General features: G+C 41.8%; 1 protein-coding gene across 1 annotated transcript in view; it reads left to right on the forward strand.

Annotated features, from left to right (window-relative positions):
• The first annotated feature begins 13,091 nt into the window (after positions 1-13,091).
• Positions 13,092-23,803, forward strand: part of TMC1 (transmembrane channel like 1) — a 263,253-nt gene continuing 252,541 nt past the window's right edge. Inside the window, exons 1-2 of the mRNA XM_054501938.2 lie at positions 13,092-13,439; positions 13,885-14,006. The gene's annotated coding sequence lies outside the window, so the exon portion shown is untranslated. The remainder of the gene's footprint in view (positions 13,440-13,884; positions 14,007-23,803) is intronic.

A 23,803-nucleotide genomic window follows, 5' to 3' on the forward strand; every position in this document is an offset into this window, starting at 1 on the left:
GTTTCCTAGGCGATCATATCACTGTCTTGATGATATCTTTAATCACACATATCACTTGTGGGTAAAAAAGAAACTTCAAGAGTTTTACACACCAATCCTTTACTTTGCCATCTAGACGAATTATATTTTTACCAATGCCATTTTTTGTTGTTATTTTGTGAGTTCTGCTTAAAACTTCCCCTATATTTTTCTAATTATGGTAACTTAGGGAAAACATCAAATTATGTTGATAAAATTGGCTACAATCTGACTCTAATGATAATAGCTTAGAATCATGAAGCAGCAATATTTTATCCTGAGAGCAAACAAACTTTATCCTGAACACGTGTGTTCTTTTGCCTTATTCATCTAATGTTACTTGAAACTTTTATTTTTCCACTTTGAATAGTAGATTCTGCCAACTGTTTTAAAAGCTTTTCTCTTTTTAGGGCAGGAGGGGAACAGCTTTTCTCCCTTTTGTCTGATAACTGAGGAGTGAAGATTTAATTGGTGAGAAAAATATACACACTATAAACCTCAGAATGTTCCCACTGCTTTTAATGTTTGATGTGCCTGACAGATTACCCTTTCAAAACAGGATAATAGGATAGGTGGTGCTGGAAAAAAACTTTTCCATCCAAGACAAAACCACATGGACATTGAAAAGAACTGGCATTTGCCTAGACATTTAGTGGGGGACATGTCCTTAGGGCACAGATTCCATAGTGAAAGGCTCTTCTCCCCCTTCCACACACTCCAGCTCTCTTTAGAAGGTATAATGGAAAGAACTCCGAGCAAGAATCAGGAAATTGGCCTTTGTTCCTGACTGTGCCACTTTGTGGAACTGGGCAGATCTTACCTCATTCTGTGCTTTAGCAGCTTCATTTGCGAAAATTAATGATTACCTCAAATGATTTCTGATTTTAGCCAAAAATAAATACAGTAGTTTTTAAACAACTGCTACATATTAACTACTTAACGTATGTAATTTTGCACTCAATATAAATTATATTATGAAAAAGAAACTCAACCTATGTTAACCATCCCTGTACTGATGAGGAAACTAAGACTCAGGAAAAAGAAGTGATTTACTCAGTATTGGGCAGTTAGTGAACATTTTTGAGCCAAGGTCTTACTTTAACCAGAGCCCTTTGCATGATATTGTACTGTTACTAAACACTTTCTATTATTTGAGTAGAGGAACACAACATATTGATGCATTTGAAACAATACAATAATAAATATTTTTCCTTACCCTGGGCAGAAACAGAGGATGATGAGAAACATTGACTAAAAATTTAATCAAGCCTTAAGGACAAATAATATCACCGTTTTGAATAGGAGATTGGGTACTTTGGAAGTAATTATGAAGAGGCGTTTTAACTCAGCAATAGGCTCTTTCTTATTCCTGCTAGGAATGAAGAAGCACAAATTGAAAGTGAAGAAGGAGGAAATAAAACATTGACTCTATGTGTAAGAAAGGTGACTTGCAAATTATGAGGCAGCTGGGAAAATGTTTATTTTTTCTTATCATTTTATAGGCTGTATATATTTGAGAATTAATATTTGTCCTTTGGAGGGTGTGTGTGTATGTGTATGTTGGAGCTTTGTGTGTGCTTTAGTCCATTTTCCTACTGCTGTGAAGAAATGCCCGAGACGGTAATTTATAAAGAAAAAGAGGTTTAATGGACTCACAGTTCCACATGGCTGTGGAGGCCTCACAATCACAGTGGAAGGTGAAGGAGGAGCAAAGGCACATCTTACATGGTGGCAAGCAAGAGCGTGTGTGCAGGGGAATTGCCCTTTATAAAACCATCGGATCTGATGAGACTTACTCACTATCACAAGGACAGCATGGGAAAAACTTATTCCCATGATTCAATTACCTCCCACCAGCTCCCCCCCAAGACACATGGGGATTATGGGAGCTACAATTCAAGACGAGATTTGGGTGGGGACACAGCCAAACCATATCAGTATGCCTGTGTGTATGCATGTGCACGTATATAAATTTTTTCACTAGTGACTGATGGACCATCTATAAAATAAATAAAAGAGAAGAGACAGGGTCTCACTCTGCCTCCTAGGCTGGAATACAATGGCATGACCATAGCTCATTGCAGCCTCCAATTCCTGGGCTCAAGTGATCCTCCCTTCTGAGTAGGTGGGATTACAGGCATGTTTCACTATGTCCAACTAATGTTTTGTTTGTTTGTTGTGGAGATGGGAGATGGGAGTACTGCTATGTTACTCAGGCTGGTCTTGAACCCACTCCTGGCCTTAAGTGATCCTCTGGCTTTAGCATCCTAAACCACTACGATCTTAAAAAGGACCAGTTTCCTGGATTGCCTCTCTCCCTCCATCATCCACCATCTGCCGTCAACTCTATAGAGTCAAGTGCTATCCCTGCCTTTTCAATAGAAGCCCTCAAGAAGTCACTCCATAGGGACTATCTTGGGCTTTGGGAAGTGTACAGGGTTGGGGTGGGTGGGAAGGTGAGGAGGAAAGGCCACTCTTTCAGGTGGGGTTGGAGGGGGATGGAAAATGGACCACAGAGGTTCAGAGAACAGGCCCTTTGTGGAAAGGGGGAGACCAAATAATGCTGCGTGTGAAAGCTGGTGAAACAGGCTGCAAACAGAAGGAGCCCACAGGAGGCCCTGCTCTGAGCAGCTGAACATTCTGGGGGCCTCAGACTCTGATAAAAAAGCACATTTAGCCTGCAGCTTTAGGCCTTTCCTCCTACCCTTGTGGACTCTGCCACTGACATGCCCTCCAGATTGATTCTATCCACTTGTCTCTAGTCTACTGCTACTATTTTAGTCTAAGGCCCTCTCCCCCTTTCCTGGGTTATGGTCACAGACTCCTATCTGAGTTCCCAGCACCAGGTGCCCAGTTGTTTTCATCTCTTAACACATTCCACATATTATAGCAAGAGAGATCTTTCTCAAATGCAAATCAGACCTTGTTGCATCCCAATCCCAACCCCTTTAGTAGCTCTTCTCTTTGCCCTCATGGTCAAGTTCAAGCTCTCTAGTGTGGGGGCAGATGTTCCTTTATAATTTTCCTGCTTATATCTCCTGCCTCAGGCCTCACAATTCTCCACCTCACAGATGATGTCTCAGCCATGATGAGTTCCTCTCAAATCCTTTAGGTTTCAGAGATGTCATTTCCCCTGGGAACATTTTCCTGACTCCTTGTTCCAAGCATATGTCCGTCTTTACGTTCCCATAGCACCTGATCATTGGATCATGGTAGGGTTTATCACAGTCTTGTATTTGTCTGCTTACTTGTCTGTATTCTTCACTTCTCAAATATAGTCTTCTTTGTTCATCATTGTAACTCCTTTCCCCAGAATGGTCTCAGATATTTACACCCATCTTCCTCCTCTGTGAAGGGAATAAATGGATATATAGCACTGTATTAGTCCATTCTCATGCCACTATGAAGAAATATTCAAGACTGGGTAATTTATAAAGAAAAGAGGTTGAAATGATTACAGTTCCACATGGTTGGGGAGAGCTCAGGAAACTTACAGTTATGGCAGAGGCACCTCTTCATGGGGCGGCGGGAAAGAGAATGAGTGCAAGCAGGGGAAATGCCAGATGCTTCTAAAACTATCAGATCTCGTGAGACTCACTCACTATCACAAGAACAGCACGTGGGAAACCGCCCCCCATGATCCGATTGCCTCTACCTGGTTCCACCCTAGACATATGGTGATTATAGGAATTAAAATCCAAGGTGAAATTTTAGTGGGGATATAGAGCCAAACCATATTAAGCACCATCCTCGAAACAGCCTTCCAGCTGAAGACAGCTAAGGCACTCATGCAGTCTTACTTTGTCTCAAACAAATAATTTTACCTTTGAATCATTGTTCATTAATCTAGATTTTATCCTGAGGCCCTAAAAATTGTTTATCATCTGGGAGATCTTAGTCCTAGATGGTGTTTTATTCCACAGGTTAAATTTACACTTGGGCTAAATCTCCATCCTTGTGGCCTGTGAGAACTGAATTTGGGACTGAGGGCCTGGGACTAACTGGAAGTGTGGAAAAGGAGGAGGGTGTGGCGCTGCCCCCAATGATTTTTTTTTTTTTTAGGATTTCTGGTGGAAAAGGAGAGACACTCAGGAATCCCCAGATAAACATGGTTTAGGTTTTGTAGTCAGATCCTTTCCCCAAATTTACTGCTTCTTTCTCCACCACTTCTCAACCCCCCAAACTGAAATTCCCTCTTCAACATACTCCCTTGTGCCCTATAGACAGTCACAAGCTTGACCTACGGAGAGCATGTATTTCTTGAGGCAACAAAGGTAGGAAACCCTATTCTAAAATGTTTCTTACACTTTTGGCTCTGTCTAAATTCTCCATTTTTCAATTAAAATGGAAACGAGATTAGAATTCTATTCTAGTTATGGATATAATCAGAACACAATAAAGCAGAAAGATTGCTTCAGGCTCTTCTGTTAACGTTACATTTATTCAACAACTCTTTATGGGGACTTGCTATGAGTGAGGCACCGGCTAGGCACTGCAGCTACAAAGGTGAAGAGAACATAGGCTCTTCTTCAAAGAAACTTACACTGTAAGCTTCATAGTTATGAAATCATGATTGCTTACCTAAAATGTTCTTGACCTACATTCTTAGATATTTTGAGTCTTGAGAAATTTGTTTATTTTTTCATTATTATACAATGTTAATTAGCTCAGTGGAATCCAAGATGTTCGGCTGGCCTTCTGATCCAAGATAGTGGACCAAACATTTGTATTTACTCATTGTGCCTCTCCATACTTCTCTGAAATAAAAGTGTAGATCTTCAAAATTAAACATATCTATAAAGCAAAGGGAACAGAAGGGGACATTATCAGCAGATTAGACATTCCAAAAATTTTTTAGAAAATAAAAGGTAAATTGAATAGTAAGATATGGAATTATTAGATGTGTTTGGAAAACCAACAGCATGAACAAGATAATCCAAGAAAAACAAGATGTGCCTTGGAGAAAATGGAAGGAATTTGAGAAATACAGAAGTGAACTAAACAATAAATACAGTCATCCCTTGGTATCTGTTGGGGACTGATTCCAGGACCTCCCTCAGTTACCAAAATTTGGATGCCCAAGTCTCTGATATAAAATGGTATAGTATTTGCATACAACGTATGCACATCCTACTGTATTCTTTAAATCATCTTTAGATTACTTATAATACCTAATACAATGTAAATGCTCTGTAAATACTTGTTATATTGTATTGTTTAGGAAATAATGAGAGGAAAAAAGGTCTGTTCATGTTCAGTACAGATGCAACTTTTTTTTTTCCAGAATATTTTTAACCTATGGTTGGTTGGAATCCACAAATGTAGAACCCGGCTACAGAGAGCTGACTGTAATTAAAACCAACAGCTTCTATTTGGTATACTGAAAGAGAATTGGGAAATCATTAAATCCATAAAATAAGAACAGGATGGAGTGAAAAAAGCTGGACTCTGTGACGAAATGGACATATATATGGATAAGAACCAGGAAAGTTTTCATAAAGGAAGTGCCAAACTGAGCTAGTTGGTCAAATGAACTATTCTCCAGGTGGATGGGGCAGGGCATTTTGGGCAGAGGAAGCAACAAACAAAGCACAGAGTGAAGCCCGGAAAACTACAGGTAGCTGCAGGAAGATGTTGGGGCTACAGTGTGCATGGAGAGAGGCCAACGTGGTGAGGTAGGCAGGAGGAGCTCCTGAAGGGCTCCAGCCTGGGAAGCCAGGCTAAAGAGGTGGCATTCTATCTTGTCAGTAATAAGAAGCATTGACATTTTGTAGAGATGATGAATTGAGGAAGGGATTTATGTGGTCAATTGCGGTTCTGGCTGATCACCCTGAGTGCTGTCTGCTAGAAGGATTCCAAGAGTTAAGTCCTGAGGCGTGAAGAGGAACCGATCTGTAAGATAGCTTAACTAAGGTGGTAGCATTGGGATAAGGGTGTGTGTCGGGGGGGGATACAAAGTTATTAAGGTGGTAAAATTGATGGCAACATTCATCTTGACAGAGAATACAGGATGAGGAGCAGATTTCAGAGGAATATAATGAGCCCTTTTTTAGATCTTTGTGAATGTTCGGAAATGGCAGCTGGTGTTGCATAATTGCAAAATCGGGGCTTAGTTAGTTATTGGCTTCTGAGAACATAACTGCAGTTTTTTTTTTCCCTCTGTCCCACTCTTTGAAAGGGGGTGGGGCTCAAAGAGTGATGTGTGTGTTGTAAATACTTATATGCAAATTTCTTTAGCTTTTTCTTTATCTCCTTCACTCCTTTTCAACATTTTGGCTGGTTGTTCTGATATTATCAAGGTAATCCACAATTATGGCAAATATTCAAACAAAAAAAATTGTACAAAGTCCAGAAAAAAACCTCTGGAATACCTTTTCCAGAGACCACCATCATGAACAGTTTGGTCTACAGAATTACAAATCTTTTAAAGTATATAGTATATTCTTTTATGTGGCCACTCATTATATTTTATGGGATCTTAGTATTATTGCTTTTAAATTCATTTCTTATATTTTAAATTTGAAATACTTCAAATATGCAGAAAAGTAGAGAAAATAACATTAACACCATATACTTACCATGTAGATTTAAGAGAAATCTACACTTTGCCAAATTTCCCTTTTTTTTTTTTTTTTTTTTTTGAGTCAAGAGTCTTGCTGTGTTGCCTAGGCTGAAGTGCAGTGGTGCGATCTCGGCTTACTGCAACCTCTGCCTCTTGGGTTCAAGCAATTCTCCTGCCTCAGCCTCCTGAGTAGCTGGGATTACAGGTACTCACCACCATGCTCGGCTAATTTTTGTTATTTTTAGTAGAGACGGGGTTTTGCCATTTTGGCCAGGCTGGTCTCGAACTCCTGACCTCAAATGATCCATCTGCCTCGGCCTCCCAAAGTGCTGGGATTACAGGCATGGGCCACCGCACCCGACCAAATCTCCATTTTTGTAAATAATTTTTCAGATATAGAAAACCACCCAATTATGGCTGGGCACGGTGGCTCATGGCTATAATCCCAGCACATTGGGAGGCCAAGGCAGGCAGATCATTTGAGGTCAGGAGTTCGAGACCAGCCTGGCCAACGTGGTGAAATCCCGCCTCTACAAAAAATATAAAAATTAGCTGGGCATGGTGGCAGGTGCCTCTAGTCCCAGCTACTTGGGAGGCTGAGGGAGGAAAATCACTTGAACCTGGGAGGTGGAGGTTGCAGTGAGCTGAGATGGTGCCATTGCACTCTAGACTGGGTGACAGAACAAGACTCTGTCTCAAAAAAAATAAAAGAAAAGAAAAGTAAGAAAACTACCTGATTACTATTACTTCTCTCTCTCTTTCTCTCTCTCTGTATTCTAAAGGTTTGCAGTATCCTGAAGCTGGTGTGAATCAACCTCACGCATTTTTTTTTTTTTTTTGAGATGAAGTCTCACTCTGTCGCCCAGGCTGGAGTGCAATGGTGCAATCTTTGCTCACTGCACCTCCACCTCCTGGGTTCAAGCGATTCTCCTGCCTCAGCCTCCCAAGTAGCTGTGATTACAGGCATACACCGCCATGCCCAGCTAATTTTTTGTATTTTTAGTAAAGATGGGGTTTCATCATGTTGACCAGGCTGGTCTACAAATGTATCTATCCATAAGCAATACAGTATATAGTAATATTTTTATTATTCTGTTATTTCTATTAAATGTTTATATTCATAGTATCATACTGTACACATCCTTTTGCAATTTGCTTTCTTAGGAGCAACAATATATTTTTGAGATTTATCATGTTGCTTTGTGTAGATTGCTTACTTTTTTTTTGATGGAGTTTCCCTCTTGTTGCCTAGGCTGGAGTGCAATGGCATAATCTCGGCTCACCGCAACCTCTGCCTCCCGGGTTCAAGCGATTCTCCTGCCTCAGCCTCTCGAGTAGCTGGGATTACAGGCATGCACTACCACACTCGGCTAATTTTGTATTTTTAGTAGAGATGGGCTTTCTCCATGTTGGTCAGGCTGGTCTCAAACTCCCAACTTCAGGTGATCCGCCCGCCTGGGCCTCCCAAAGTGCTGGGATTACAGGTGTGAGCCACCGTGCCTGGCCAATTATTTACTTTTTAATTTATTTTATGATATACAATTTGTCTCTTTATCTCACTTTATTTTTTGATTTTTTTTTTTCAAACCAGGATCTCACTCTGTCACCCAGGCTGGAGTGCAGTGGCGTGATCCCGGCTCACTGCATCCCCTGCCTCCCAGGTGCAAGCAATTCTCCTGCCTTGGCCTCCTGAGTAGCTGGGACAATAGGGTGCACCACCACATCTGGTTAATTTTTGTATTTTAGTTGAGACGGTATTTTGTCATGTTGGCCAGGCTGGTCTTGAACTGCTGGCTTCGAGCAATTTGCCCGCCTCGGCCTCCCAAACTCACTTTATTTTTTAGATATTGTTAATGGTACTATGGGCAGTATCCTTGAACATCTCTCTTTTTATAAATGTGAAAGATATTCATAGACGTGGGACTAAAGGAGGTGCCCATAGTCAACCATGCTAGGCATTGACAAATGTCTCCTAAAGGGGTAATACCTGTGTACATTGCCACTAGCAATTTGTACACTTTCTTGATTCCTTTTACTCTTGTCAAAACTTACTCTTTTTTAAATTTAAAATTATTGGCCAGGCATGGCGGTTCATGCCTGTAATCTCCCAGCACTTTGGGAGGCTGAGGCAGGTGGATCACCTGAGGTCAGGAGTTTGAGACCAGCCTGGCCATACATGGTGAAACCCTGTCTCTACTAAAAGTAGAAAACTTAGCTGGGCATGGTGGTGGGTGCTTGTAATACCAGATACTCGGGAGGCTGAGAAAGGAGAATCATTTCAACCTGGGAGATGGAGGCTGCAGTGAGCCAAGATCGCGCCATTGCACTCCAACACGGGGGACAGAGTGAGACTCTGTCTCAAAAATAAAATAATATAAAATAAAATAAAATAATTGTCAATATTGTTGGTTATGAAATGCTATCTCATTATTGTTTAAAGAGGCATTTCCCTTAATAACTAGTGAGGTTGAATTTTGTTTTCCAGATGTGCATGAGCCATTGTTTTTTTTCTGTTATACATTTTCTATTCATATACTTTGACCACATGATATGTGCCTGGTCATAACCCATCAAACTCTTCTTTCTCTCAGACACTTCACTTCATGGAAATCTTTTTCATGTTTATCCCTCAAACCCAGAATTTTGAGTGTCATACCTGTTCTAACATAAATTTGAGGAAAATGAAGGCTAATTCAGAATAAAGAACTATATAAGCAGATGGACAGTGTGTTCTCCTCTAAATAGGGGTGCTAGGATAAGAGACGGTAGGATGAATGCACAGCCTCAAAATCCACCACCCACTAAAGACCTCACAGTACATGATGACATTAGCATGCTGTGCCAGCATTTCTACCTACCACGATGACCTGGAATGAAGGACAAAAGGGGCAATTGTTAAGTCCTGTGCGTAAACTTCGGAAGAGAACATATCTTGCTTTAAACCATTAAGAAGGCAGGCAATAGATTCCTGTACAGGGTGGCTTAGCCAAAAGCGGCTGGTCTTGTTCTCATTTATATGGTTTATAATGATTCTAAATAATTCTCGGAGAAAAACTGACTCATTTCATCTCCCTTTAATTAGGATTCCTGTTTCTACAATATTTTTGTGGTATTTATGTCAAATGTTTTCTTTTGAGAACTTCTCCCTTTTTCTGTCTTTTCTCTTTTCTTTTTCTTTTTAATTTTATTTTAGGTTCGGGGGTACATGTGAAAATTGGTTACATAGGTAAACTCATGTCAAGAGGGTTTGTTGTACAGATGATTCATCACCTGGGGATTAAGCTCAGTACTCAATAGTTATCTTTTCTGCTCCTCTCCATCCTCCTACTTTCCACCCTCAAGTAGACCCCAGAGTCTGTTGTTTTCTTCTTTGTGTTTATAAGTTCTCATAATTTAGCTCCCACTTACATGTGAGAATGTGCAGTATTTGATTTTCTGTTCCTGCGTTAGTTTGCTGACGATAATAGCCTCCAGTTCCATCCATGTTCCTGCAAAAGCCATGATCTTGTTCCTTTTAATTTACTTTTTGCTATTCTGATTAGAGAGTGGCCATGCTCCATGCTCCATATGGATATTCTTTGGCATCAAAGGATTTTTGAAATGGTAGGATTGGGGCTAGTAAAAGAGAACAGAAAGAATTGTGAACAGGGTCTCCTCCAGTACAGATGGTTAAAGAACACAAATAGGGAAGTGTGATGGGTGACCTCCATTTAATTGGGTGCCCAGGCTCTTGGTTGCTCCAGCATGGGTTGCCATCCTGACTGATCCCTTGGCTCAGAAACAGATACGGTGCTATCAGGAACGCAAGGCCAATATCTGAATATTGCAGCAGAGACTGCTCCCATTGCAGAAAGCAACCCAGATTAAAGTTGATGATTCAGTTTCAATAAATGCTTCCTTTTTTATAAAAGGCATTTAACATCACTCTTTCCCCTGGTAATATGGAATTAGCTTTTGGGATCCACTGGAAAATGTATCTATTCAGAGGGCGATTGTAAAAGGCCACCTGCTAACCACAGGAAGCTGGGCTGATACAGAATGCCAGGTTAACTTAAGGTCGATGATAGTTACTTCCTTGTCACTTTTTACATGCATCCTTGCTCTGCAGGGTGGGTCATAAGAAGTAAAATGCATGCAAGGTGAAACTCTAGAAGTCAGCTTCTCCGAGAAGTATTCTCTGACCACACATTGCTACTAGTCCCCACATATGCTGCTGATCTCCCCATCTTCACCCCCATTGTTGAAATTGCTCCCTCATTGTAACTGTTCACTCATCTGTCTCCACCATAAAGCTTAGGCTCCTAGAAAGTCAGGACCAGAGCTAGTACAGTGCCCCATGTTCTTATGGAATGATTTTAGTGCCTTGAGTTTGGTGTGGTGACCAGAGCTGGTGGCCAACTGTCTTGAGGCCCCTGTCCTTCTTTTTGTCATGCTTTCCCTCCCAGCCCCTCCTTGACCGCTCTTTCACCTCCATCTTTCTACTTATATAGAGACAAATAATAAGATGCTTGTACAAAGGGTGTACTTGTATTATCCCATTTGTATTGATATTCCACAATAGCAGATTAGGTTTTTTTTGTTTGTTTGTTTTTTGATGGAGACTTGCTCTGTCACCCAGGCTGGAGTGCAGTTCGTGATCTCGGCTCACTGCAACCTCCGCCTCCCGGGTTCAAGTGATTCTCCTGCCTCAGCCTCCCAAGTAGCTGGGACTACAGGCGCCTGCCACCAAGCCCGGCTAATTTTTGTATTTTTAGTAATAACAGGGTTTCACCATATTGGCCAGGCTGGTCTTGAACTCCTGACCTCAGGTGATCTGCCCGCCTCAGCCTCCCAAAGTGCTGGGATTACAGGTGTGAGCCACTGTGCCTGGCCTGATAAGGTTTAAAGATTAAATATCATGTTGTTAAATTTGCAAATCTCTCGAACAGGAAAATCAGGAACAATGACAACATTCGGAGCTTCCCAGAAGGTAACAACTATGGGGATTTTTGTGGGCATCTGAGAGAAGCACATGCACAGATGGTTTGCCTTTCATTGGTCCATTCTTGCCCAGAAGGCGACACTAACTGAAACAAAGGCGCCTCATATGAGAAGGACATGGGGTCACAGCAGCTTTCGCGGTGGCCCTGGGTCCTTGATTTGGTCTCTCTCTGGCTCATTTTGTATTGCTCATCTTGTTACTTCACAATCCAGGGCTTGTGACATTTTTCTTCTCTGGAGTGGAAATGACAGAGCTGCAGAACACGAGTTTCTGATTGGTCCCTATGAGTCAGGAAAAGAGGGTCGATTGAAACTGGGCTCACAAAAAAAAAAAAAACAAAAAAACTGGGCTCACATGTGTTTTCCCATCAGCTAAACAAGTTTTCAGAAGTACAGAAAGAACTCATTGGGCAAGGGGACCCAGGACAATGACAATGTTTTTGATGGTAATGTCTGCAGAAGTAAGGCAGGTTTCCTCTGTGCCTGAAAAGATGGCACCATTTGAGGAGATGGCATACTCGTGGCGGGAATCTTCATTAAGATGTCAAACTAAGCTGTAGGAAATCAACTCTAGAAAACAGCTCTAATGCAAGAAAACATATATCCAGTTTTATAGAGCAAGAGCTGTGATCATGGTGACATTTAACAACTGCATTAGTTGGCCAAGAGGGTAAAAATATACTTGACCTCTTAGAGCACCATAAATAGCTTGGATACTCTCAGCTCGTGGGCCAACTGTGTCACGGTCTTTTCTCTTTTCTAGCCCCTCCTCTTTCTCCCTTCCTTCTTGTCTCTCTCCTCCTCTCTCTTCCCTCCCCTTTCTCTTTTCTGACCCTCTTTTCTCTTCTCTATCTTCTCGAAACTTCCCTTCCTCCTCTCCTTTAGGTGCTCAGCACCTCTTTGATTCAATAAACATTTACGGAGCTCCTTCTTGTGCCAACGACTGTACACAGAGCTGGGATGTCAAGATGAATCAGTTATATTTCTTGCCCAGTGCCAAGGGATGGCTTGATGGGTTTTGACCAGCTCCTCCCTGGACTCCCAATTACTTTTTTTTTTTTTCTTTTTTTTTTTAGACAGAGTCTTGCTCTGTTGCCAGGCTGGAGTGCAGTGGCACGATCTCGGCTCACTGCAATCTCTGTCTCCCTCCCAACTTCAAGCGATTCTCCTGCTCAGCCTCTCGAGTAGCTGGGATTGTGGGCATGCGCCACCACACCCAGCTAATTTTTTTGTATTTTTAGTAGAGACAGGGTTTCACCATGTTGGCCAGGATGGTCTCGATCTCCTGACCTCATGATCCACCCGCCTTGGCTTCCCAAAGTGCTGGGAATACAGGCGTGAGCCACCGTGCCCGGCGCCCTGGACTCCCAATTTCTACCTCCTGGAACGTGCTTTACTCACGTTGGTGTTATTCTGCAATATGGCCAACTGGGATTTTTTTCAATCTTACAGAAATTATTCTCGGAAATGTTTGATACTTTTTTTTTAATGAAGCTACAGCATACAATTTAAAGATACATAATGTACTTACTCTGCAGCTATTGTTTCAAGTCAAATCCCCTGATTACTCCAAAAGTTCTTTTCTTAATAAAACCTTTGACCCTTTCCTCTTCCTGTTAGAACTTCTGGAGCTACCATTGTTCCTCCTCTTGGGCTGCTCATAACCTATGGGAGTCACAGTGAGATTCCTTGCTTTAAAATTCTTTAATCACTCTGCGAGTTGTTAGGAAAAGCTGACACATCTGATTTGGAAACTCCCACTCCAGTGGACTGCTGTGCCTCAGCACACAGGGATGGGTGGAGCAAAGGAACAAGAAGCCAAAAACTCTCAGGGCACTTACTATGATTGTGTAAAAGAGAGACTCATCAATTAACACAGGTACTGGCAAGTGCACTTCATAATGCCTCCATTTCTAGACAGATCAAAAACAGTGTGCTGTGTCAATAAATACTGAGTTTCTGTAGCAGCCTGATTGAGATTAGCTAACCTTTAGGCCAAAAGCGGGAGTCTTCCTTGCTGAAGCTTTTGGCAAAGCATATTGAGCTTCATGCCAGGGATTAGATTAACTCTTGCAAAACTGGTTCACCAGGAACAATGACTCAGTGTTTTTTTTTAGTATCCGGCATATTGTGTGGAGCAGCTATAAATATATTTACAAGCTGGAGTTTCAAGGGAGGGGAGTATTAGCTTGCTGAAAAACATTCCAACTGAGTTATGGGTCTTCACGCAGCCAGCATAGTGTGTTTTGGGCTTTACCTGTTGTACTTTTTAAAAATTAATTAGTTTATTCTTTATTTTTATTTATTTATTTATTTATTTTCAGATGGGATCTTACTCTGTCGCCCAGGCTGGAGTGCAGTGGTGTGATCTTGGCTCTCTGCAACCTCTGCCTCCCAGGTTCAAGTGATTCTCCTGCCTCAGCCTCCTGAGTAGCTGGGATTTCAGGTATGCCTCACCATGCCTGGCTGATTTTTGTATTTTTGGTAGATACAGGGTTTCACCATGTTGGTCAGGCTGGACTTGAACTCCTGACCTCAAGTGATCCACCTAAGGTACTGGGATTACAGGCATGAGCCACTGCACACGGCCTGTAGGTTGTAATTTTATTTTCCTCCTCAAGGACTTTGAGCATATTATCTTCTCTTTAATAACTTATTTCCACCTTCCTTTGGGCGCGCGCGTGTGTGTGTGTGTGTGTGTGTGTGTGTGTGTATTTTCTGATCTCCCTACGGGGGCAGAGAGTCTCAAGCAGGTATGTCCATGTTATTAACATACTGTCTGCTTATTAACTAACTGCACCAATGATGAAAGCCAACTGACAAACAAGTGATGCTCTTATCCCTCCTTCGCAAGCAATGAATCTGAAAGCCAAGAGAAGTTTTCTTTTCAACAGGAAGTGTTTTGGAGTCCGAACAACTCTGCATTTAGACAGTGCAGCTCTAAGTTCCAGATCTTGGCAATGGGGCAGGCAGAGGGAGCGGCAACTACAGACTTAGCCGTAGGGCTGTGTTTTCTATGGAGTGTGTGTGCTCTGACGAGCTAGTGACAGGAGGGAGGTTACAAAAGCATTTACTGAAATAAGGATTTCTAATAGAGGAGCTTTTTAAAAGTATTAAATATGCTAATGTGCCTAGGGCATAGTCAACAAAGAGTTATAATACATGTCATTTTTCATATTTATCAAGGAAACCATGTCACCCACAGCCTTTCTCTATGTCTGACATTCTGAGAAACACACTGTAGTGGTGCCTGAGGGTCTGGGGAAAGAAGAATAGAATGAATGGGGCATCTCAGAATCGTAAACTCCCCCAGTTGTAGTTCCTTTCGATGCTGGTCGATGGATGAATTTCCAGTTTCTACTATTGTGGTTGGATTGGGGAGAGTAGCTCAAATTGGGAATTGCTTTTTGAGGATCTAGGGCTTCTGGAATTCTCCCAGTTTCTTTTTACTTCTTTATGCTATCTTGTCTACTTTGAAAAAAGTAGCATGCATTTGATTGCAGAGCTGAATCTTTCTATATAGTGAGGAGTTGTAATCACATTACTTATAACCTGCTCATTAAACTTTTTAAAGGTGCAAGTCATTGTAACCTAAGTACTTACTCACACTGATCCTTAATACACTCCCCTTTCTTATCTGCAAGCTTCTTTCTCTGGTTTCTCCTAACTCTGTTACTGCCCATGAGTTTAAAACTTTGTCTTCTCAGTTCCCGGCTTCACCTGTTTGGTCTCTGCTCTCCAGGACTTTGCCTTGGAAATCTGACTCACACTTCTATATGTCCCTGGGGCTCAACTTCGGGCCTGGCGCCAGAATCACACAGGCTCCAAGCAAGCCTTGTAGACTCCACTGAGTCCTTTGACTCAAGGAAATCTCCACTTCTAAATGGCTCTCTGGTTGATTCTGATGCCAGTCCAGGGTTGAGAACCACCGCTTTAGCTTCTAGACACACAGCCCCCTCTCCTTTTTCCTGAAGCCCCTCCTGGGTCATGATTCTATTTTCCCTATTTCTGTACTCAGAAGGGATAAAAATGGAAGTATATGTGAAGTTGCTACTATGTCCCAGGTGCTTTAAATATGTTATTTTATTCAATCTTCACAACAGTCTTATGCAGTCTCTATTTTCATTTTAAGAATGAGGAAAACAATGGCTGGGCGCAGTGGCTCATGTTTGTAATCCGAGCACTTTGGGAGGCCAAGGTGTGCCAGTGCACACACCACACACACAAGCACATACAGAGAGTTAAGTTTGGTCACATTTGCTTCATTAATTGATACATACCACAACTGAGAAAACCTTACTGGCATTCTACTCCAAGCTTGAATTCCCAGACAAAAAACAAACAAGCAAACAAACAACTCCTCCTTACACAAAAATATCTAGTGGCCTTGGAAAATTCCATTTAATGTTAAACTGTGTCTCTTCAAAGTGAAGCAGGGTGGGCAGATTTTTGAACATGAATCTACTGATAACACAACACCTCTTCAAAACTAGAATCTCATTCAGGGTTAAATGATGTCCAAGTCAAACCAGAGATGCTAGCATGATGCTCCATCCTCAGTCAGAGGTTTCAGGGTGGCAAACAACATTTGCTCACTCTCCTCTGCCTTTCTCTATATTTGCAGAAAGTCCAGCTTTCACTGCAAAAGTCAGATAACTCTGTAAAACAGTTTGATTCTAACTTCAAAAGAATTTTTATGCTATTTGGAATACATAAAAAATGAATTTATTCCAATACTTTAGCCCCATAAATTATGCATAATGATTGGTGAAAGATTAGTATTTTGGAGTTCAAGTACTTAAAGCTTTCTTGGATGGATAATGCATCACCCTTAACTAGCATAAGGGGAAATAGAAGGTTGACAAGGAAAACTTACTTTAGGGTTCTTTATTTATTATTTATTTTTCTCTAGTTATGTTTACCTTCCCAGGTTGTTTTATTGATGCCACCTTTCACAAGGATATTTCATGAATAAATATCAGGTTGTATCTCTGGCCATCTGTGATGATCACGTTATTTTTAATGAGTTGCTCATGGGATTATATCCTAACTGGAATTGCAGTTAGTATATTGAGATGCATTGACTCCATTTCTGTCTTTCATTCTTCTTTCTCAATGTATTCTCACTGGATTATCACTCCTCGCCCTGAGGACTCTTGGGCCAGTTTTATCACTAAAAGAAGAATTACAGTTTCACTATACAGTGACCTTGCAAGAAGTATCAGCACAGCTCAATTTCAAATTCCGCTCAAATTTCAAATATGTTCATGGTATATTTTGCTTAGCAGTTTATTGCCTTCTCATCTCCACTGTTTTTCCTGAGTAACAGCTCAGAAATCTATAAATAAAACTTAATAATGGGGAGTGACTCAAAAGTCTGGTTATTTTTATTAGTAAACTATTTTAGGGGTGAACACTTCACATTTTACATTCTCATGCTCCACAGTGCTGAAAATAGTCTGAATTTTTTTTGTGTGTTAGGTTGATGAGAATATTTTTGAGATGACTAGCAGAAAACAGAATCAGTAAAACAGTGCTATCAGTTTTCATGTTGAATAACTTTACAGGAAATGATAGCATCTTTTTTTCTTTTTTTGAGACAGAGTTTCGCTCTTGTTGCTCAGGATGGAGTGCAATGGCGCGATCTCGGCTCACTGCAACCTCCGCCTCCTGGGTTCAAGAGATTCTTCTGCCTCAGCCTCCCGAGTAGCTGGGATTACAGGCATGCACCACCATGCCTGGCTAATTTTGTATTTTTAGTGGAGACGAGGTTTCTCCATGTTGGTCAGGCTGGTCTCTAATTCCCAACCTCAGGTGATCCACCCGCCTCGGTCTCCCAAAGTGCTGGGATTACAGGCGTGAGCCACTGTGCCCAGCCGATAGCATCTTAACAATAAACATGCAAAGATTTGTAAATGTTGGCAAACAGCAAGAAAAACACATTTAGAAAATTGTGCTATGCTTTAATGTCCTGTCTGTACGATAATTTACTTAGCTCCCCACCTTCCCCCCAACCCACCAGAATGTTTAAACTGAAATTTAAAGCACAGTTGATCTTGGCTTGGATAGGCAGCCTGCATATTAACTGAGGATTTAGTTAGTATCCAGGGGCAGATCTACTTCTCAAAGTGAGATTCACATAGCCCCCTTGGAAGCTTTCAAATAGATTGACTAGCCTTTTAAAATTCCTCTTCTCCCCTTTCTTATTGCCCCTGCCTTCTCTAGCTGTATGCTAACTTGCTGCATAGAATCCTGAATTTCTGGATTTCTACATTTCTAGCTCAATGAATGGGGTAAATCAAAACTTAATAACACCCTTGATTTTGAAAAGCTTCAGTGCTTCATGTAAGACTTTTTGAGAAAAGATCACTTTCATTTATTTCTGTTTTATTTCTAGTTTAATGATTAAATGTAAGCTGTTCAATACCTTTTTCAATATCCCACTTGTTAAACCCACACTAAACCTCAGAAATATTGAGTGAATGATCCAAATTTCCATTCAAAATTTCCACAAAGCAGAAGCATAAATGTTTTCACTGTCATTACAAATAAACAGACAGGGCTGGGCGTAGTGGTTCATGCCTGTAATCCCAGCAGTTTGGGAAGCTGAGGTAGGCGGATCACTTGATGTCAGGAGTTTGAGACCAGCCTGGCCAACATGGTGAAACACTGTCTCTACTAAAAATACAAAAAAAAACAGCTGGATTGGTGGTGTGTGCCTGTGATCCCAGCTACTCAGGAGGCTGAGGTAGGAGAATCACTTGAACCTGGGAGGCGGAGGTTGCAATGAGCTGAGATTGTGCCACTGCACTCCAGCCTGGGTGACAGAGTGAGACTTCATCTCAAAAAACAAAACCAAAAACAACCCCTTCCCCTCCATGAAAAAAACCCCCAAATAAACAGACAAACGAAAGCAATGAAAACAGGAAAATAATTTTGACACCTACTTCTGGGATGTTATGTTATGCTTTGCATTGGTTCTATTTATTAGACATGTTCCCATCTTTATTATTTAAGAGCAGATAAAATAACCTCACTACATTAATCTTTTTCGCTCTGCCTCTTTCCATATGATTCTTCACTAGCAGTTCCCAAAACAAAAAAATTGTGCACCAAAATCCCAACTGAGACTCAATTGTTTGCTGACTCAACAACTCTAATGAGAAATCTTATACAAGAGCTTTTGTTTCAAAACGAAGTGCCAGGAAAATTTTGCTCCCCTCAAGCAATGGCATGTTTTCTTTTTCTGGGCAGTGAGAACCATGTAATTAAACATATTTTCCTTTGTGCTTTGGCTGTCAGGAAACTGAGAGCCAAACTTGTAGCCCAAGTTTTATGGCTATGTAAGACATTATGGCCCATATATCTGGACTCTCCCTTTCTCCTTGGTATTGATCTTCAGTCTTGGCTTTAGTTTACAAAATATGCCATTATAAAAAATAACAGTATCTGTAGGCTGTCTGAAATTATTATGGAAAAAAGTAGGGTATAAATAAACGAATAAGTCAATTGTTTGAAAAACAATGCATTTGTATCGGAAATAACTTTGTGAGTGGTCTTCAGGTTCCTAGTCTATTTCATTTTGATATATATTTCATGTAGGTTTACCATGTGCCAGACAAAGATGTTCCTGGCAGGGGGTTTAATAATGTTAACAGTACTCAGTCTTTCTAGTGCCTTACAGACTATAGAAGGAGAAAGAAATACAAACAAACTAAAATAGGTATTCAATAGCAACAAAAGCAACTTGATGTAGGGGTACAGGTGAAGGAATAATTCATTCTGTAGGCCTTTAAAAGATAAAGAGGTTTTTCAAAGGCAAACAATGGAGAGAAGATCATTCAAAGCTAAGGATGCTGCATGAAGAAAGCATAATGTCACTACTTTTTTTTTTTTTTTTTTTTTTGAGACAGGGTCTGGCTCTGTTACCCAGGCTGCAGTGCAGTGATGAGATCAGAGCTCACTGCAACCTCCACCTTCAGGGCTCAAACCATCCTTCCACATCAACCTCCCACGTAGCTGGGACTACAGCTGCATGCCACCATACTCAGCTAATTTCTTTTATTTTTTGTAGAAACAGGGTTTTGCCATGTTGCGCAGGCTGGTCTCGAACTCCTGAGCTCAAGCGATCTGCCCACCTTGGCCTCCCAAAGTGTTGAGATTACAGGCATGAGCCACCACACCCAGCATAATGTCATCAAATTGAAGTGAGAAATGGGAATGTCACTACCAACCATAAGTAATGAACAATAGATTATCATTAACATTGCTCCTAGAGAAAGACAGGTTTATTTAGAGGTGAGGCAAGTAGAATTTTTTTAAGGGAACTTCTGGGTAATTTAACACCATGATCTTTCTCGAATGCATTACAATGTAAAAATGTAGTTCTCCTTTTTCTTTTCTTTTCTTTTCTTTTTTTTTTTTTTTGAGACAGAGTCTCACTTTGTTGCCCAGGCTGGAGTGCAGTGACACAGTCTTGGCTCGCTACATCCTCCACCATCTGGGTTCAAGTGATTCTCCTACGTCAGCCTCCTGAGTAGCTGAGATTACAGGTGTGCACCACCACACCTGGCTAATTTTTGAATTTTTAGTAGAGATGAGGTTTTGCCATGTTGGCCAGGCTGGTCTTGAACTCCTGACCTCAAGTGATCTGCCCACCTCGACCTCCCAAAGTGCTGGAATTACAGGCATAAGCCACCATGCCTGGCCATTTTTCTTGATAAAGGGGTGTCATTAGGGCTTCTCTTACTCCTGTCACTGATCATGGGTGCCATGTCTTTTTTTTTTTTTTTTTTTTTTGAGATGGAGTCTTGCTCTGTCGCCCAGGCTGGAGTGCAGTGGCTTGATCTCGGCTCACTGCAAGCTCCACCTCCTGGGTTCACGCCATTCTCCTGCCTCAGCCTCCCGAGTAGCTGGGACCACAGGTGCCCGCCACCATGCCCAGCTAATTTTTTGTACTTTTAGTAGAGACAGGGTTTCAGCGTGTTAGCCAGGATGGTCTCGATCTCCTGACCTCATGATCCACCCGCCTCGGCCTCCCAAAGTGCTGGGATTACAGGCGTGAGCCACCGTGCCTGGCCTGGGTGCCATGTCTTAATTGACAACCACAATGAAGAGAGGAAGGAAAGAGGAAAGAAGAAGACAATACAAGAAGAAAAGGGAAGGAAAAGCCAATGACAGACATTAACTGGATTTTCCTACAAACAGAGGTCATGAGGATCAAGAGCATATAGAAGTTTGCAAGATAAAGAGTTTCTCTGGATTGGAGTTGACCAAAATAAGAGAAAGGCGAAGCAAGTATAATGTAAGGAGACTTCTCCTGGGAGAAGTTGTCAGTGGAGAAGTTATTGGGTCATATAGTGATGGTATGCAGATAGGACCTGGTGGTAAGTTGACAAGGAGCCATTGCCATTCAGCCATCAAGCATCATGATGTGTGTTGTGTAGGAATGGGGAGGTGAGTGTGGAGTGGATGGGGAGTAGATGGAGAAGCAGGAGGATTTATCATGCACCCTGAGGCTTGCCAGTATTGATGTCAGACTGCCTCCGACCGTGTCGCCACCCTGGACTGTTTGACTTTGGTAGCTATTTTAAAACAGCAAGAAGAGCTGCTTGAGAAGAACCTGGGGGAGATTTCACAAACAGCAGCTGCATCGAATCTCCCTGGATGTGTGCTTTTGGAAACAATTTCCACAAGGGCTGATTTCAACGTGCACTAATATATACAGTTTAGCTGGCATTTTATATGGAAACTTTAATAACATAGTTCTAATTAGTGCTTAATTTACATAGATTAGAGAGTTCTACAGGCCCACACAGTAGGGCTTGGGGATTTTGTGTCATTTGATGGAGATGCCAGTTTGATTCAGATAAAGAACCAATTTTAGGGAATACTGCTGAAGTTTGCCTGACACAAAGAGTTGTAGCTTGCATTTCTTTTACCCACTCTTGTTCAGTGGCTTGAACTAGCTTTCTGTCTCTTCCACAAGATTTAGGACAAGATGGATTTCTGTGTCAGCATCTAGTAGGAGAGCTTTGATTTTCTAGTTCTGTCCTATGTGGATCTGTATGTAGCTCAGATTCCCCCACAATCTAGGTCAGAGAAGCTGCTAGCCTTGGTGCAAAGTTTTCAAAAAGGCTTCTATTCAGAGAGATGAATAAGGAAAAACTCACACCCTACGTGCGAAGGTTGCTTAATGAGAGGTGTGAGATGGAGCTCAGTTGCCACTTATCTCTGTAGTTGGGTACTGTTGTGCAGTCTGTGCACTGCCCAACCATTTGCAGTGACCCCAAAGAGGATCATCTGGTCATCTTGCGGGGAGAGACTGTGAGTTCCTGCCATGTCACTTGGTATAACATGAGAAAACTCAAAACTCTAGGCAGATCTTTGCACCTGCCCTACTTTTCTACCTGCTCTCACAATCTTCTTGAGGGTGACCAGAGTCCAAGTAACTAAGTGTAATTCAATGTGGTGAATGATATGATTGCTACACAGGAGTATCTATTAAGGCTTTCGAAATGTAAAGAGGAAGCGACTCATTCTTCCTGGTGGTGGTGGTTGCATCAATTGGTGTAGTCTATTGCCTCTCTCCCATCAACAAGGGACATTTGGCAAAGTCTGGAGTGTGTCAACTGTGGGGTGGTGGTACTACCGGCATCTAGTGGGTAGAGGTCAGGGATGCTGCTGAACATTTTACAATGCCCAGGACAGCCCTCTCACAATAAATTATCTGGCCCAAAATATCAGTAGTGCTGCCATTGAGAAATCTGGTTACATAACAGATAACTTTTTTTTTTTTTTTTTTTGAGATGGAGTTTCACTCTTGTTGCCCAGGCTGGAGTGCAATGGCTCGATCTCGACTCACTGCAACCTCTGCCTCCTGGGTTCAAGCAATTCTCCTGTCTCAGCCTCCCGAGTAGCTGGGATTACAGGCATGCGCCACCACGCCCAGCTAATTTTGTATTTTTAATAGAGATGGGGTTTCACCATGTTGGCCGGGCTGGTCTTGAACTCCTGACCTCAGATGATCCACCCACCTCGGTCTCCCAAAGTGCTGGGATTACAGGCATGGGCCACTGTGCCTTGCCAACAGATAACTTTTTAAATTCTCAGCTGTTTAACCCAACAAATAATTATTTTCTTCCTCAAGCTGTATGTCCAGCATGGGTTGGCAACATAGCCCTGTTTGTCCTAGGCCCTTCAAGAAGTCTATTGATGAAAGATGCATTTTTATGTTGGCGTCTACCACCACTATGAGAGGGGGAAGGAAATTTGTTGGATTGTACCCTGAATTTTAAAAAGCTTCTGCCCAGAATTGATATATATTCTTTCCAATTGCATTTTATTGGCCACAGTCCATCATATGACCATGCCTGAATTCAGAGGGAGTAGGTGGAGAATACATTTTTAATTTTTTTTTTTTTTTTTTTTTGAGACAGAGCCTCACTGTCTTGCCCAGGCTGGAGTGCAGTGGTGCCATCTCGGCTCACTGCAACCTTTGCTTCCCAGGTTTAAGTGATTCTCCTGCCTCAGCCTCACAAATAGCCGGAATTACAGGCATGCACCCCCTTGCCTGGCTAAGGTTTTTCATATTTTTAGCGGAAATGGGGTGTCATCATGTTGGCCAGGCTGGTCTCAAACTCCTGGCCTCAAGTGACCCATCCTCCTTGGCCTTCCAAACTGCTGGGATTACAGGCGTGAGCCATTGTGCCTGGCAAGAGTGCATTTTTGTCTTGTACCCAGAAAGAGGAGAGAGTGAGAATAATCATGAACTACCCTGATGACTATCATGCTGATGGTAATGGTGGTTGTAGGATGGTGTGAGAATTTAAAGACAGCTTCATTCCTGTCACTTTGCTTACTTACTGCTGTATAACAAACTGCTCCAAACTTAGGGGATGAAGATAACAAAAAAATCATTTAATTTGCTCATGAAGTTGCAATTTGGATAGGGCTGTGTATAACAGCTCCTCTCTATACCATGGGGCTCAGCTAGGACAGCTCAAAACCTGGGAGTAACTCAAAGGCTGGGGGCTATAATCATCTGAATGCTTGCTCACTCCCGTGCTGTCATGTCAGGCAGTGGATGCTGGCCGTAGACGGAGACCTCAGCTGTGGCTGTCAGCTTGACCACCTACTCCCAGCCTCTACATGTGGCTGTTTGGCTCCCTTACAGTATGGTGGCTGGGTTCCAAGGCAGAAAGTAAATGCTGCCAGTTTCTTAAAGTCTGTCTGCAAATTGGC

The sequence above is a fragment of the Pongo pygmaeus genome, chromosome 13 (genome assembly GCF_028885625.2).
Source record: "Pongo pygmaeus isolate AG05252 chromosome 13, NHGRI_mPonPyg2-v2.0_pri, whole genome shotgun sequence".
Classification (NCBI taxonomy): Eukaryota; Metazoa; Chordata; class Mammalia; order Primates; family Hominidae; genus Pongo; species Pongo pygmaeus.